A 13,547-nucleotide genomic window follows, 5' to 3' on the forward strand; every position below is an offset into this window, starting at 1 on the left:
TGCTGCCACTTACAGTTACAGCTTATACTGAGGGAAAAAAAACAACTATATGGTCCATTCTGTATAGTTCATCACAATGCATAACAAATCATCCTGAAAAAAAAAGGAAGCTGTCACATTTATTGCCAGAAATGTCCTTAAAACAGCAGGAAAATGGGAGAAATGCCTCCCTTACAGGCCTTTAGTGACAATAAAACACTACAGGTTTATAGTTGGGCCAAAAGACAAAAAAATATAATAGGATATATTATGTACCACACCTGGCTTTCCTCTCCGATTACTCAGTGCTGGTCCTGGTTTAGTTATCAGTATGTTATGGACACACTATCGCAAGCATTGGGCTAAACAGACTGCAGACTGTGGACTAAAAAATATGGTATCATGTGAATAACAACTCTTGATTTTGTAGCAAGCTCACTGTGAAGAGCTACAGGACCTCACTCTGAGTAAGTCTATCCATATGCCTCAAATCCGGATGACAACACAGTGCTAAGAAGCCGACAGGAGAAGACGGGAGGGGGTCGGGGGGTTGTGAGTAAACGCCACAAAGTAAAATTACTGTATTATGCAAATAAAAACAGGCAGGATATTGTGGCTGTCATACTGTAAAGAGCTAAAGAACTTCACTAAAAATGTATTTATTCATGTGCACCATACCACACCCAGTTAATGACAACACAGTGCCATAGTTTGTCAGAGGCTAGTCACGACAGGCTGTGTGACCACGGAAGCACAGCGGCAGTGTCACACCGAGTTTGCCGTGGGCACAGCACATCAACGCGGCTAGCACGATTTAAATGCGACACTGCCACGGGCGAAAAACGCGCAAACGCACTCACCGTCCGTGGGTCTACCTGGAAGTCAGCTCGTCGGTGTCCCGGGCAACTCTTAACCCCGACTGCAAGGATGAGAAACGCTGCAGCTTCAGTTGAGAGGCCGTTGGTGGTGGAGAACAGTGGCTGAATGTAAGCACCGACAGCAGAAAACTGTGCTGCTATCTTGGCTAACGTTAGCATAAATGTGTGTCCTTCAGGAGTAACAAAAGTTTTTTTTTTTTGTCCAGTTCCCAGTTTTGCTAGCAAAGCCCTTAAGCAACACGTAGCCTGAAGACTACAGGTGTGTCACAGTCTTTTTCTCCCTGCTGTAGTGTTTCCCCCAGAGCCCTCCTCCGCGGTTGGGGTTAGGAGTTTGGTTTAGGTTATGGTGGGGCCATGGACGGATTACGAGACTATGGGCCCCGGGGCACAGACAGGTAGCCCCCCCCCCTCCACAAGAGAAAGAAAACTATTTTGGGTTTGATTGTGGTGGTTTGGCATCTCTCTGTGTTCATTCTGTGTCTTTTAACTGAACTCTGTGACTTTTAAAAAAGAAATATCAACAGTCACTGTATACAGATGCACAGACCAAGTGCCCCCCTGACCTTTCGGGGCCATGGGACTGTGCCCAGAAGGGCCGTTCAGTACTCCAATCCATAGATTAGGTGTAGCAGAGATAGCTGTTTGGGGCTAGGGTAAGGTTGGGGTCAGGTTCAGCTAAGGGAAAACATGTTGACAAGGAAATTGACTCTGATGCAACTCCTGGTTTCATAGCAACAACATCTTCAGGTTCACATGCAGACAAGGGGCAGCAAAGGCACAATGGCATGCTGGGAGCTCTTGGCCTGTGGAAATGTGGGAACATACCGTTCCATCATAGAGTACAGTTTTATTCATTATGTTTAGCATGCACCTTTCTTTCACATACACCTCCCAATCAGATAATGTGCAGTGTCCTATTTAATGAATAAGAGCAAGAGATGCTAGCTAACAGTCAACTATGAGTTAACTTGATAGAGAAGGCTTTTACTGGAATTACTTTGATATGATTCTCCACAAAGCAAGGACTGTTGATATTTTGGCAGTCTACGCAGTTTCTTAGTTTAGGCAGTAAAAATCATTGGGATTGTTGAATTCTGTGATATCCTTAGGACACATTGAACACACACAGCTCACATAGTTCCATGAGCGATAATAAGACAATTAAATTTCTCTGTTGTACACCAAAACCCAACGGGACCATCTGTTTTCACAAAACCTCTCTTTGTATCTTCCTCCAAAAACAGCACGTTACCAGGGCAACAGCTACAGGAGTGCTTAATTCTTTCCAAAAGACCTGAATATAGTAACACTTAAAAACATAAGATTTCGGGCTACATATCAATACAGTATTTTGTTAAAATGTCTTTTGCAGATTTAGTTACAAGTAATGTAATCAGTACACATAAATAACAACTCCAAGTTTGAAATCCAGTCAAAATTTAAAGTCTATTTTGATGTAAGAGAGATTCAAAGACGTGTGAGTAAAAGTACAGCATCAACTCAGACGGATCCAGTATTACTACTTTATCTTTTATCCCTGTCTTACAGAGGGACCCTGTTTCAAAATCAAGTTTTAAGACCTTAATTTATCTATTTCATATGATGGTCACATGGCATATGTTCCAAAATATAGCTGTGTTCAGTCAAATTGCCCAACACGATTTAACATAACATGATACCATGTCATATTCCAGCATAGCATTACTGCTTGGTCGTGGAGTTGTATTATGCTGCAACAGGGTACAATACACAGAACGAACACAATGCACAGTAGGTGTACTGTACTGTAGGTGTGTGTGTGTGTGTGGGGGGGGGGGTCAGCAGGGGCTCTACAGCAAAGTTTTTACTCTAGGTCAATGGTTGTTGATCCGTAACAGGTGTCATTTCCTCTCAGCAGAATTCCCCAGTGACATTATTATTCTGTCTGAGAACAATGCAACACGTCACGATAAACCTGAATCACACAAGAGCATAATTAGATGCACATCACCCCTGCTGACAATATTATCGATGCTGTCACTTCAGTGTTTTCTGAGTGATTGTGAAAAACTGATGGCCATTATGTTTTCTGCTGCTATGTCATTCTAAACTGATCTGAGTTCAACATAATACAGTGTTTGATATTTGATCTATCGCACAGATTAATAGTCTCTCCTGAACTTTTCCTTGTGGGCCCAAACAAAAAATAACACACACACACATACACACACTTGACAATACAGAATAGCCATATTAGGCCTTAAGATTTAATTTTGCAGTTTTGTGTTCAGTCTAGCACATCACAGATAAAGAATGGACTGGGAAGAGCATTGTATTGTCTTTAAAGTAAGAATTCAATGTCAGACCCAATTTCTTTATGCCGACTTGTTCAATACCAACCAATGGATCCACTTTCAATGGTTTACCATGTATTAAAGTGTAGCCTTGACTGGCTCAGAAGCACCACCATCAAGCATCAAATATAGGTTTAAAACAGATCAGACTCTATTCTTTCTTTCTGCTTCTGAAACTGTCAACAAGGCCAAAAACACACTGATAAAGGACGTCTCATGGTAATTTTTTGAGGAGATTTCATTCACCATCGCGGTCCAAATTTCCCCACCTGCTAATTGAAATTGAACAAACTTCCTGTCGAAAACTTTCCAGACCTCTGCAGCACTATCCCCTGATATTGTAGCCTAACCCTGTTCCAGTTACAGTAGCAACCTCCCTTTCAGGGACTTGCTTTTTTTGTCCTTCATGCTACCTGCTTTTTATTACTCACTCTTATGGCCACTGCCTTTATGGGTACAATAATTATTTAATTTGAGTTACAGATACACCTCCACTGTAGATTGGAATAGTTTCTTTTTGAAAGCCTTTGACTGGTTGACTTTCACATTCCATCAGTTTATTATGTAATGTAGTTTTTATTTAAAATGTAGGTTTGCTTTATTTATGGGCTGTTTTACTGCAGTTAGATCTGTGCATCCACCATTATATCCCCTGATAATATTCTAAAAGGGTGATAAACCCATCTTTTACCTGTGTTGTAACCACTGTGGTTTGTTGGTTGGTTTGATTTTTATCAGCTTGACCTGTTGTAACAGGTTTCTCTATCCCCCTGCAAAGGGGTTAGTGATATGTACTCTACAATAGTATCAATGTAGAGCTAATTCAAGTGCATCAGTCTTCATATCCTTTACTCAAGTAAAAGTGTCAATACAACGATGTCGAAATACCATGCAATGCTGCAATCAAAATCCCACTTAAGTAGAAGCACAGGATTATCAGTTAAATGTTCTTAAATTATCAAAAATAAAAGTAATCATTATGCAGGAAATTGATTATTTTATTACTATATATGAAATTATTATATTGTTAAACTAAATCAATCAGTCTGTAAGTAGCCCTCCTTCCCCCCTGCAAAGGGTCAAAAGATAAATCTGAGGGGTCATGATATGACTGATAGAGTAGAGAAGCAGAAAGAAAGAAAGTACTGCAAAAGTGCAATAGTTCTGTCTGAAATGTTGAGGGGTAAAAGTATAAAGTAGTATAAAATGGAAATACTCAAGTAGTCTTAAGTACAATTATCTCTATCTGTGGTACAGTACTTGACTATATGTACTGAGTTACTTTCCACCACTGCCTTGTATGAACTACTGTACAGCTACTACATTGTTTTCTGTACAACAGTCTCATTTGTTTATATTTGTTTTAACAGTTGCTTTACTATCATATGTATCCTCCAGTAGCTTGTGTCTTTTTCCAGCCTCATGTGTTGTTTTGAAGTAGATGCTGATAAGCTGCCAACCTGGCACCCCTGGCTGTGTTTCATTTGTTTTCAACTTTTTTCTGCTTTTCTCTCTTCTCCCTTCACTGGTGATTCATTTGTTTTTCTGTTGAAAGAGATGAGGGCAAGAGGAAGGCGCATTCACAGGTGGCTGCTGTGGTAAAAAAAAAAGTTGGGGATTAGATTTCACACTCTGTGAGTGTTTGTACGTGTTTGGAAAGTTATTTCCAACTGTGTTATAAGGGAGTATGGAACATCTAAGTCAGCACCCCAGGTAGAGTTTATCACTGCCTCTAAATCTTGCTAATACACAGGATACCTATAGAGCATAACAAATTCTGCCAGACTCTACTTCTCACCTGTTCAGTTCTTTCTGTGAGTGGCATTGTGTGTCTTTATCTTTTGTGCTTTAACCAACAAGTTATACATATTTTCTCCTTCATGTTTCGAGTTCCCATGAGACCCTGTGGTTTGCTAATTTCAAAATAATCAGAAAACTAGTTGAGATTTTTACTATTCAGGGATGTTTTCTATACTGAAAGCATCAGTATAATTGAAGTTCTGCTGTAACTGTGCAACCCATTTAACCTCTCCAGTGCCCTTGGAGAGGCTGTGACGCTGTTTGTGTGTCTGACAACTAATGTACAAACCTGCCTGACCTCGCTGCGGAGCTCCTGTGTTCTCTCTCTCTGTTGTACCCCTCTATGTGTGTGTTTCTCAGTGGGTAAACTTACAGCTTTCTGAATCATTTCCCAACAAAATGACCTCTGGCACAGACAGCCATGTCGTGCCTGTCCAAAACAATTTGGGACACACCCAGAGAAACAGATAAGAGGGGTGCTCTGAGACTCATCCTGAGCCGTGATGCAAAATCTATAGAGAGTGGAGGGGGAGGAGTTGAGAGACGGGGCAGTGGGAGTGATATAAAGTCACAGGATGACAAAGTGCAGGGAAAGAACTAGAGATGTATCTCAGCATCTTAAAGCTGTATGGGGGCAGTGAAGAGAAAGATGAGAGAGGAATCTTGCAGTCAGAACAGTTTTAGGTTGTGGGAGCAAGTACAATGAGAAACTCTGATAAAGACAGACAGAGCAAAAGAGGATTAATGAAGTAAAAGAGGAGCGAGAGAGAGGATGACAGGCTGGATGATCAGACTCTTGAAAGAATTGAGTCCAGTTAAGACCAAGTTTTCGTAGCAATAGCTGTGGAGGAAAAGTGAGAAAATATATTATTTTATATTATTAATTATATTATTCAGAAAGAGACAAAAAAGATTCTGATACTCGATAGGATTATTGTAGTCCTCCACAGAATACCATGTATCTTTAAATTTGAGGATTTTTAGTTTTCAGATAAGCTGAAGGATTTAAGACCATTAAGGGTTAAGTTGCCCTCAAGGCTTTATCCCCAGTTTCAATGTAAATCGGAAAAACAGACAAGAATTCAGAAAAACACTATAAATATACTTAAATATGTCTGTGGTATAGTATAAACAAAACAGTTGCTCCGGTACCAAAAACACATTAGCATGGAATCTGCTATCATTCCAAAAATCTTTGACAGGTTTTTTAAACTCTAAAGATGAAAAAGTTGAGAAAACTCAAAATTTGAAGGCACCAAACCAGCAAACCTTTGAGTTAGGTGATATAACTTAATTTCTTAAGTTCAGACAGTGACATAGAATTTTTTTACTTCCCTTGCCCTATTAACCTATTACGAGTAACAAATTTTTTTAGTATGCTGAATGCACTTGGTGTTTTTAGTTTGTAAATGAGCATGGATTCATGTTTTTTTTTAATGTAATTTGTCAAGCCCTTCTTCTTTATTCTTCAGGACAGTTCTTGCCTTCATGCAGTCACAATAAGCCCAGGACCATTGTTCCTCAGTATGACAACCCTGACTCAAGTGCCTGACACAAGAACGGGCAGAAAGTGTCTGAACAACAGACCTGTCTTCATCATGGTTTGCACTGTTTTACTTTTGATCAGAGAGAAGACCATCTGACACCTCGGGGGCACATATATAAAAAGGCAGATAACTGCTAGGGAATTTTAACCTTAATGCAATACATGCACAATAAGCTAACAATGTTTCTAAATAACTTGAATCAATGAGTTAAGTAAACAAGAAATCTGACATTTTGACAATTGAACGTTATGTGATAAATTAACAATTTAAACTTTAAAACCGACAAACTTCTAAACTTCAAATCTAATTATGCTTAATAATAAAAGAAACGTCCAATTAATATAACTTATTCTGACAGCAAAAAGGATAAAGCAAACAGCGAGTGAAAATTGTTTTCCTGCCCAACTAACGAACACAGGTTAGCAGAAGGTGCTCTCGTTATGATGAATCGCAGACTAAGATTCAAAATTACGAGGACAGGAATAAGACACTAGTTTCATTTGTTGGCACAATTTCAATTTTAACTTTAAGTGCTGAAATTTAAGTCGCTATGACCTAACAACCTGTAATTGCTATTTATTTCAAAGAATAAATATTTTTTTACATTTTAAGTCATTAATGCTATGTGATACTGTAAAAGTTTTTTTTTCTACATCAATAATGTTCTTAACCACAGACGTAAATCAGATCTATAGTGTCATATGAAAAAAGTAATTTGAACACACATTATTTTGAACAGTTTGAAAAGCTTCCAAAATCACGATGAGCTGTTTGTTTACTGATATGAATAAAACAAGGGAGATTAGTTTTTTCAAACAAAAGCCCTTTCTGCCACCACTATTCCTGATACCATCCTGTACAAACATATATACATGGAAAACAAGCAGAGCTTTACACATAACAGAGCCTCTTTGTAATTCAGGAAGGTTTAGCCAAATTTTCAATCAGGAAGACTATCTTTATGCTTACTCTATTAATTACACATATTTCTCTGTCTTTTCCTTTCCTGCTTCCAACTAAATCAGCTGACTTCGGGCGATTACACTTTTCAATTCAACCAATCAGAATTTCCCACGACCTCTGTGAACCAATCATCTTCATGCTATCAAACTGTTCCTCGCTCTGCTGCTGTCAGTGGTCATTTCACTGTCAGACCGAAGTGACCTCCTCCACCAGTTTTTCGTTAGGAGCAGCTGTCAAGGTGGTCCTTCCCATGAGTTTATCAGAAACACCGCTCCATATAACACCCATTCAGATATTCAGCTAGACTGTTTTGCGCTCCTGTACCACCATCAGGAATATATTCCTGTACAGCTCATGGCGTGACTACCCCAGTAAAATGATGGTGTCACAATGGGGTCTACTCACCAAAGACTCCTTACACATGTCTTCCACTATTCCTGTTTTGCACACTAAGTCAAATGTATTAATTTAATTACAATTTAAGTCTTTCTTTCAGTTAGTCTATCCTGATTGAACTATAACTGCGTGGTGCTAAAACTCAAGGGCAGAGACTCATTTGCAAAAATTGTCTACAATACCAAGCTGCTGGCCAGGCAGCACAGACAACTGAATTTCCAGTGTAGATCAGCTGTATGCAGGAAGGCTCAGGCATGAATCAACAACACTAACTACCCCCTGAATCCTGAGTTTGAGTTTTCTCCTGTGTGGCTATTGCTGCAAAATACAAAAAGAAAGCAAAAGATCCTGTCTGCCTTGTGTTATAGACTCCTATAAGAAAGAAAACCAAACTAGTTCTTTAGATGTACAACTATTTTATATGTTGGATTTTCTTTGTATGTTGCTTCTATTATATCTTATATATATCTTATACTTGAGATAATAAGACAATTTTCCCTTCAGGCTCATTCTACTAAATAACTTACATACTGACAATTGTTGCCTCTTTCATAGTTGAAGAGCCATTTATCTATGATATATACTTTTGTGATATATGGTTTTTAGACAAAGATACCAGTTTGTTCTTTTACTTCACGTGTCTTGATGTGGTGTGCCAGGCTCCACTTGAACTTTAAGAAGCTGCCAGTTGAATGTAAAATGCCTCCTTTTGGAATATTAATACATTTTCGATCAGGCATGCCAAGAATCCATCTTTTAGATTGACTGTTTTGGTAAAAGGCAGAGAGCGTCTTCAGGGATTATTTTTGACCTGCACAAAAGAAAATGAAGGGAGCACATATAGAGATAGACTGATAGACAGGGAGGGAGAAAAGTCTTCTTAATTGGCAGTCAGACCCTGTCAGTGTCAGAAGTTTGAAGGAATGAGTGATTTGTTCAGCAGCGAAAGAGACTGACTTAAATTGGCAGTATCCAAAAATATGAGACAGGTTTGAAGGTGTTGACGGAGCTGTTTTCGAGCATTAATTTGATCACATCAAACCAATTCTCTGCAGGGATAATGTGTGGACAAAACTGTCTGTTCACACATTGGGAACCTCCCTTCCTACAGTTTTTAGTTACCTTCTTTCTTCCTTTGTTTATGGCTGGTAAGATCACTAAATCCACAATAATGCCCGAACCTCTTTTACCTGTAGTAGGCTTTGCAGGGAACACATACTGTACACGCTATCACGCACCACATAATATGATTACACACAAAAAAAGGAACTGCAAGCAACACTTTGTGTGCATGTACCTGTCAGCAAAGTCCAGAGATAATAAAATGTGAGGGATCAGTGGGTTTTATTATAGTTGTTCTCTGCGGATCCAGAGTGTAATTAGCTTTCAGAGCCGCAACTTTCCTTTGAGAAAACCTTGATAAGGGTAATCTATTTCCTCCCACTCCGAGGCAGCCGTGAGCCCACCACTGTGTTCAGTTACAGAATTTCCTATCTGTTGCTTTGGGTAGAGAAAGCCCAGTATCTTGTCGTGCTGGGAAGCAGTAATGACCGAGGATGTGTTCACACCTTTATTCTGGATCATCTCCCCAAACCAGAAAATGAAACTGTAGCATCATTTGTGTTCTAGTCTGCTCACACTGCCTTATAACAAAACAAACAAACAAACAAACAAAAAACTGACTCATATAGCCTCTAATTAAACTATGATTAGACAGTCTGCAGCAAAGGAAAATAATGGGAATAAAGACATACTTAAATGGGTATCATTGGACAAGGCTGAAACACGGTTTCTTCTATCATAAATAATAGACAAGGACCGCTTAGAATGTGTTCTATAAACTTGTGTTTTAAATTTTTGCCAGTTTTGGGCCGCTCTGCTTCATTGCAGATAATAGCTCTGACATGGAGTCAAGCATCCCTCCCTGGGGTACTGTTTTTTCTGGCCCCGGTGTCTGGTGAGAAACTCCTCTTGAGAGAGCCTCTCCTAACTGCCTGAGTCAAGAAACCTTGGTGCCCTTGCATGTTGCCTCTTCACTGCTACCCTGGAGGGAGGCCCAGCAGTTTTTGGTGCTATGCTGCATTGCAGTGCATCTCTCTGTTTGTTGTGTCCTCTCTAACAGTGGGCTGCTGTAAGAATAACCCCTCTGTGTGAATGCGGGTTTATAACATTAAACTGTTTTCTCCTTTTCCGTGTCTTCCGCTCTTCTGGAATATATGGGATAACACTTGGGAATCTTTACACCCTGAACACAACACTAGCAGCTGAGTGCGGTGCTGTTAAGAGTCCCTGAAAAGTTTTTTCTCTATTTCTGGTCTATGCTATCAAGTAACTCTTTTTTTGCAATATTTATCTATTCACTACTAGCTTTCCTTTTCCTTGGCCGTAACCTCACCGTCTGCCTTACTGTCTGTGTGTTGTCTGTCTTGCTAGAGGAATAGATGATCTCACACTGTACGAAAATGTATCAAACTTTTACTTCTGCTGACTATACTTTCTCTTTTGCTTCTCTCCCTTCTGGTTTCTCTCTAACTCTGTAGGTCTTTCTCTTTAGCTACAATATGTGTGTCAATGCCAGAGACTTTGTTCAGTTTATTGGGCCCCAGATTTTATCTGATTTGTTTGATGTAATTTTGAGGTTTGAGAGTGTTCCCCTAATTTTGGGTATTATTGTTTTTTCTCCTAATTTCATTGCAATAGGTCAGACATAAGTCAGTCAGTTGAGTTGTTAGATAACTGTTTTCGAGGTTTTGAAGTGGCAAGTGACAACTTTCAGCACCACGGAGAGCTCCTCTGCCTGCAGGGTTTCCTTGCTTCAGTAAACCTCACAGGCGTGCTGGAAAAAATCCGATTTGTATATTTTGAAATCACCACCAGACACCAAAATACTGGCGAGGCTTCTACCTAATTAATGTGATGCAAATGCAGGTTAAGAATTACAAATTCGATGTGGAAATAATGAATCACTTTGCTGGTTCAAATTGATTCATTCAGTTCAGCTCAAAGATTTGTAGTCACTCACTATGTAGTTCATTCACTTTTTTATAGTGCTAAGTGAATACATCCCCACTCAAATGCACTTCAGTAAGTACAACAATAAGCAAATGGATCACAGTTCATAACACCATGATAGAATCCGATTGTCCTCAGCTCCGTAGTACTTTAAGTCATTTGCCGGTCCAACCTGTTCAATTCAGCACAGTACAGAACTAGACCTATACAAGTATTGTTTATAAAGATGATAGCTAAGTGGCCACCTATTTGAAACAGAATAATGATATGATGATAGTTTCTGTGGCTTTTGTGGTCTTTCAGCAAGCTTTCAACAAGAAGTATTCACCTCTACTCTCAGTCAATAGTGAGAGGCTAAGCTGCTAAAAGCTGCTGATTCATTCAGAGACAATGGTGACTCAGTGAAGTCTATTCTGTTTGAAGACTCAGTGTTAAAGATTTGTTTGTAGGGTGCATGTATTGAACACCTCCACTACAAGTCCCATAACTTCAGTATTTAACTCAGGCCTTTTCTTCAAAGCTGCCTGGACGGTGCATGTGCTCTAAAAGAAGGTACTCCTGTAGCTGGAGGCCAAACAGAGCTCAGTTATTGAATCAGAATAGTAATATCACTGTGTCAACTTGTTACAACAGTTATACTTCATTTAAAATAATTTCTGTTCTTTTGTATAATTGGCTGTTGCAATGTTATCAGCATCGAATCCTGATGATGTCTCAGTGGAAAGAAAATCAAAACTCGCGGACATACTTTGAAAGTATAAATGCATTCCCTTTGTGTCATTTTATTCACGGCAAGCTCATATTCTTGCTTTGTTTTGTTTTTTTCATTTCGGCCCTTCTCATTTACGAGGCTAAAACATCTTTTTCAGCTAGAAATGCTGTGATGTTTTAGAAGATTTACAAACCTTGTCGAACCTGCTTTCCATACAAATGTTACGGAAAATGGCAAAAAAAGGCACCCATCTATTTTCTTTGGAAAAGATGACTTATACATGTGGCAGTACCAAAGCAACAGAGGTAAACATCAAAGCTGATTGCGGGCCACTTCTAAAAGAGTCAGATATCTGTAGTGATTTAATGTGTTTACATGCTTAACATTATCTCATTATTTTCTGGATGCTGAATCCCTTTTTTTAGATTGGGCATGTCATCAACATATTCTGTTTACTGTCACTGAAGTCCTTGATGAGGAACTGATTAGGATATGAATCCAGCATATAAAACCATCTGTCGGGATGCTGAGACATTTACACTCTTTATCCCATTTGCTGGTGGGTTTCATGCTCTATGAGTTTTCTCTTTTCATTCTATGTGGAACGTCAGATGTATTATTGGATTTACGAATGCCCCTAAGAGCACCGAGCAGAAACGTGAATTGCTGTGTGATGGAAATGCTACATTTTGCAACATTTTACACCTTGCACAATGGGACAGCCCAGGCAGATATCATCTCACAAGCTGATATGGCTTATGATCATGGTTCATTCTCAAGCAGACTGACTGAGCTGTTCTCTGGAGTCACTCAAGTGGAACTGAAGTTCTCATGCACAGGTTAAGTTAAAGATACAAAGCTCATTAAGCAACAGTCTATCACAACCCACTGCTCACTTTCAAACATTTCCTGCACACTTTCCCTCTCTTTCTCACTTGTCTCCAACACACCTACACACACACACACACACACACACACACACACACACACACACAAACCAACCACAACCACACAACTTTCATCTTTTAAACTTTTAATCTCATCATTCTCTATTTCCTTCTCTCACCCTCCCTCTTTTCCTTTCACCATCTGCACTTGCAATGTGGGAGATTTATGACTGTAAATTTACTGCTGAGATACTGCTCCCCTTTGCTTTGTGTCATATATTTTGATCTTTACAATTCAAAACTGGAACCCCTGCAGCTGCTCTTATCCTTCATCTCCCAGAGCCCCCCTGGTGGATGCTCGGATTTAGAGAAAGAGGGGGAGAGGAAATCAGGAGAATAACCAACTGAAGTGGGCCTGGATAGGATCCTTTGAACTCAGAGAGTGGTGAGTCTCTGGCTAAGCTGCTATAACAACACAATAACAATGATGTTTTTAAAGCACAGGGTTTGGTAAAATTTGAAAGAAAAAAAGCAAAAACCTCCCCAACCCTCGATACCCACTGTAATACATTTATCCACCCAACCATGATGTCTGTTTCAGTTTACATAGTGTGAACAGATAACTGCGATACATACATGTTACTGTCTAGTATTTTCTCAATATATATTTGTCACTGATATCAGTATTGTCAGTAATTTAGATAAAACAAAATGTATATATATATACATACATTTAAATACTGAAAACATTGTACTTTGAAGCCTCAAGTTTGCTATTTGATTAATCCTTAAAATATACCATCAGTGTCTTAAATTACATTTAAGGATATCTTTATCATCCCACCAGCTGCTTGGAGCAGTTCAGGGAAATGTATTGTTACTGGTGTTACAAACACTGATCTCTCTCTCTAGAATCTAAATGTAAATGTAAATAAGCCATTTGGCAGTAGCAGAAGGACAAATACTCAATCTCATCTCACATATCAAGTATCCCAACTTTACCCAGATTACTGTAAATGTCAAGGCACCCATTTAACACA

General features: G+C 39.2%; 1 protein-coding gene across 2 annotated transcripts in view; it reads left to right on the forward strand.

The window, feature by feature from the left end:
* Positions 1-487: 487 nt before the first annotated feature.
* Positions 488-13,547, forward strand: part of spock1 (SPARC (osteonectin), cwcv and kazal like domains proteoglycan 1) — a 113,780-nt gene continuing 100,720 nt past the window's right edge. The window contains exon 1 of one of the 2 annotated variants that reach the window (XM_040120782.1): positions 488-531. The gene's annotated coding sequence lies outside the window, so the exon portion shown is untranslated. Of the gene's footprint in view, positions 532-684; positions 966-13,547 lie in introns of those variants that run through there. The other variant, XM_040120781.1, reaches the window with a different exon arrangement.

This window comes from Xiphias gladius, chromosome 23 (assembly GCF_016859285.1).
Source record: "Xiphias gladius isolate SHS-SW01 ecotype Sanya breed wild chromosome 23, ASM1685928v1, whole genome shotgun sequence".
Lineage (NCBI taxonomy): Eukaryota > Metazoa > Chordata > Actinopteri > Istiophoriformes > Xiphiidae > Xiphias > Xiphias gladius.